The following is a 4,450-nucleotide window of genomic DNA, read 5'->3' as shown; positions in this document are numbered from 1 at the left end:
GCTGAATGCTAGCAATGGCATAAGTTTTACAATGTGATCCATTTCCTCTTGCCAGGTCAATAACATCCAAGTGAGTACCTGGACCCAGGATAACCCACCCATTGCTTGGCCACTGAAAGGTGACTACTATGATCTGGTGTGGAGAGATGATGAGCCAGCTCAATCATACTTCGCGCTCAGGAATTTGGAATGGCCAGGCCAAAACTGAGCTGTTTGCCTACTCAGGGGACAGAAGGAATCAGAAGGAATTTGGGAGTGGCTACTGTAAACTCTGTGCAAGAAGACATAATTTTGTAAGTAAGTAGGATGTAAAGACGCACTGAAAAAAGCTGAGTGAGGAGAGGGAGAGGCACCTTGCTTCTTCTTGGCTTCAGTTCTGATTCCCGTGGGGCTTGCCTTTGCTTTGAGTCTTCCCCAAAAGGAGATAGGAGATATCTTGATCTTTTGTCTTTCTTTTCTTTTCTTTTCTCTCTTTCTTTCTGTACTGGGGATTACTTGAGGTTTTTTTGTTTTTGTTTTTGTTTTTGGCGGTACCAGGAAGTGAACTCAGGACCTGAGTCGCTGTACTGGGGATTGAACTCATTGATGATTTTTTTCTTCACTGAGTTGGATTAGTTGTAGCTCTTCTTCCTGCAACCAAAAAAGCCTGCTTGGAGTTGAAGGTTGAGAGGCATTTTTTCCTCTTGGATTTATCACATACTGTCTTTCTTGTAGTATCAGATATTCTGTAGGCATTTTTATTAAAATTATGAGCTTTATTGAGATTGGTATGTAGGGGCCAGGGAGATAGCTCAGTAGAATAAATGCTTGCCTGGCAAATGCAGGGTCCTGAGTTTAATCCCTGGTACTGCAAAACAGCAGCAGCAGCAGCAGCAGCAACAACAACAACAACAACAATGCTTCTGAGATCGGTATGTATAGTGTACATGAACTCATTGTTTACTACGTACCAGGCTAGGTGCTTTACACATGCCACATTTAGTAGTAAGTACTCTGTGTGAGTTACTGTTATCACTATTGTTAATGATCACCTTGTCTTACTTAGCCTGACTATACAGCTGAAGGAAATGAGCTTGCAATACAGCTGAAAGGAAGAAAATTCATTTTGGGGATAGGATTTTTTCTTAGGACTTCTTTTTCTTTTCAGCAAAAGCGGTACATGAATTTCAGAGAACAACTGGAGAAGAACAGCTACAACAGAACCTACAAATAAAAGTTATTCTTGCCATCACATATAGCCATTGTTAATACTTTAGTGCATAGCTGTGTATGTGGCACGCAAACACACACACACACACACACACACACACACACACACAGATTTTCAACTATTCCTGTTGTGAAAGTTGACCATTTCGTGTGTCATTAAATGCGCTTCTATGACATAATTATTAAAGAGAAGTACACATCTCTCTATATGATGTCAGAGGAGAGTTGTAAGCCTTGGAATAAAGGACTGCTGCGGGCGAGCTGTGCCCTTGGAATTGTGAGCTCTCACTTCTCTGGAGAATACAATGCAGGTACATTTCTGCCTTGGAGAAGACGAAGGGCTGTTTGACCTCTGGATGGCACCATGTCTCCAAAAGTATTTTGAGAAAAGAAATTCCTGCATCTTCCTCCCTCCTTCTGCTGTCTATGTTGTTGTTTTAAGGAGACATTTTGCCCTCAGATACCTTAAAACTCCTGATAATCCGTGCCTTGGGGTTAGTCCACACCGGGTTGAGCTCTGAGGCCAGCGACAGCTGCCCAGTCTCTCTGCAACCAGCCTTTGAATCCTTCACACCCTTTGATTTTCTTACACACCGATAACTGCCAGCAGATGGCGCTGTGTGCAAGTGCGTCTGCGTAGGTGTGATTTACACAAGCCCTTGAAGGCTTTAAATATTTATCCACAAAATTCAATAAAGCTGTTCATCAAATCTAATGCTTGGAATTTGGGCAGCCCATGAAAATATTATAATATTTTGCCCAAGGTTCCAGAATCCTCTTCTGTATGATGTGTTTGTGGATTTAGACACTTGATACTTGTTTCTTAAGAGCAGGAAGGAATTCATATGGCATCTTGGAGGTTTTGTATGAGATTAGGCCTGGAAAATCTTCCTAAAAAATTCACTAGCTGTTGTAGGGAGTTTAAGCTCTTTGCTCGATTGAGAGATTCTCAAGAGTAGGCAAGATATCTGATCTTATCTGTATTCTTAGAACCGAGCAGGAGCCTAGTAGAGAGGAGGTACTTCATAAACAAATTAATTCAGGCAGGAGACACATTTATATGGTTCTTTTTCATTTGGAAGGGGCGTGTGTGTGTGTGCGCGCGCGCGTGTGCGTGTGCGTGCGCACGCCTGCCCCCTATGGGGACACTCTGTATGGTAAGTGCCTCCCATCCTGAGCTCATGTGTTAAGGCTTGATTCTCACAGTGGCGCTATTGGGAAGTGCTGGGATCTGTAGGAAGAGCAGCCTAGTGGGAGGTCCTCACTTCATAGGTCATGCGCCCTTGATGGAGCTGTGGGACCCTGGCCTCCTTCTTTTTCTCTGACTTGAGCCATTTTGCTCTGCCATGTGTTCCTCCCACGATGTGCTGCCCCCCTGCAAGCCCATAGCAATGGGGTCAGTTGGTCAGGGACTGAACTCCCCAAAACTGCACACTAAAATCACATTTCACTTTGACTTGGGTATCTCATTAAAGTGCTATCAAGCTGACTAATAGCTAGCAAAGGATATAGTGTCATATTAGTTGAGCCAGCAGGTAGAGGTGGGTGGGGTCTCCACTGGCCTTTAGTGGGCAGGATGGAAGGCTGCCGAACACATAGTAAATAATTTGGCACAAATAACTGTTTTTTTTTGGAACCGGGGATTGAACTCAGGCCATTGCGCTTGCCAGGGAAGTGCTTATTGCACTGAGCCATCTTCCTGGCCACAAATAACCGTTTTGTCCAGAATGCCTTTTGCTGCCCTTCTAAGAAGCACTGTGTGGCTGGTGATGTTAGATGAGCCACATAACTTTCCCAAACTTCAATTTTTCTTCATCTATAAGATGGAGATATAAACATTCACTTGGTTAACTCATTGGATTGTTGCAGCTTTCAAATACATGATATTGGGGCCTGCGAGATGGCTCAGTAGAAGAAGCGCTTGCCTGGCAAGCACAAGGATCTGAGTTCAATCCCTGGTTCTGTCAAATACATGATATAAGGGGCTGTGGAAATAGCTCAGTGGTCTAAGCCGGCCTGGCAGGCCCAAGGACTGGGTTGCATCCCCAGTACTGCATGCTGGGCCAGCCCTGCCCCCGAGCTGCAGAGTGAGACCCCTTATCAAATATATGATATATGTTATCCTCATTTTTTCAGATTATGCATTTTAAAAAAAATTTTATTAATTTGACACAGGTTCTTACTACGCATCTCAGACTTGTAGTGACTCTCTTGTTTCAGCCTCCTTAGTGCTGGGATGCCTGGCATGTGCCACCATGCCCTGTTTTGGTGGCCAGCACAGTGTGCCCAGGGTGTGGGACTGGTGCAGCATGTGGTGCCAGGGACCAAATGTGGGTCCTTGTGCTTGCTAGGGAGGCACTTAGACTGCTGAGCTATTTCCCCAGCCCCTTTTTTCAAATTGTAAATCACTGTATGGCACATCAACTTTTTGAAATCCATAGGCACCCAAAAGCCTGGCCTCAGTGACCCTGGTCCTAACCAGTTGAGACCTGAGTCACATAGGTGAGATACATATCTGCTCTTACTGGGACACCCAGCATCTTTCTAGTTGTTCAAAACCACATGAAAGCCTCCTTTGCCTCCTCTCTTTCTTTTATCCATGAGTCTAATCCTTCAGCAGACATGTTCATTTTACAGTGCAGATTTAACTCAAACCTACCTCTTCTCCCACCTTTCCTATTGCTACCTTCAGCCAGCTGTGGCCATTGACTTGAAGGAGCCCTGAGACCAACTGACTCCCAGGCTTCTATTCCTACCCTCTCTATGATGTTAGTTTACAAGCAGCCAGAGTGACACTTTGGGGATGTATATTGGATTATGTCACTTCTCTGCTTAAATCTCTCCATTGACTTTCCACTTCCTTTGGAGTTATAGTCATTGGCCGGGAGGCTTCAAAAGCTGTGGATTCTAATGCCTTCTTGGACTTCATTTATAGCACAGTCTGCCCAACACAGTGAAGCTACCAGGCTCTTTTCTGCCTCAGGCATTTCGCCTTCTATCCTTTCTACCTTGAATGTTCCTATTCATGTCTTCTAAGTCTTCAAATCCCTGTTTAGATGGCTCTCTTGGTATAGACCATGCCGACTAGGCATTTTCTGTCCCATGATCTTAATTTCTTTTCTGGAGCTAGCACTCTTTGAAATGATTCCATTTGTTTTGATGTATCTCTGCTGTGTTCTTGAATCTTGAATCTTGGTCAGTGTGAGATAAGGACAGAAGGGTGGTTCTTGCTCTGAGTCCT

This window comes from Octodon degus, unplaced genomic scaffold (assembly GCF_000260255.1).
Source record: "Octodon degus isolate 3935 unplaced genomic scaffold, OctDeg1.0 scaffold00173, whole genome shotgun sequence".
Taxonomy (NCBI): Eukaryota; Metazoa; Chordata; class Mammalia; order Rodentia; family Octodontidae; genus Octodon; species Octodon degus.
The sequence above is the reverse complement of the archived record's forward strand: the minus strand, read 5'-3'. Positions refer to the sequence as shown.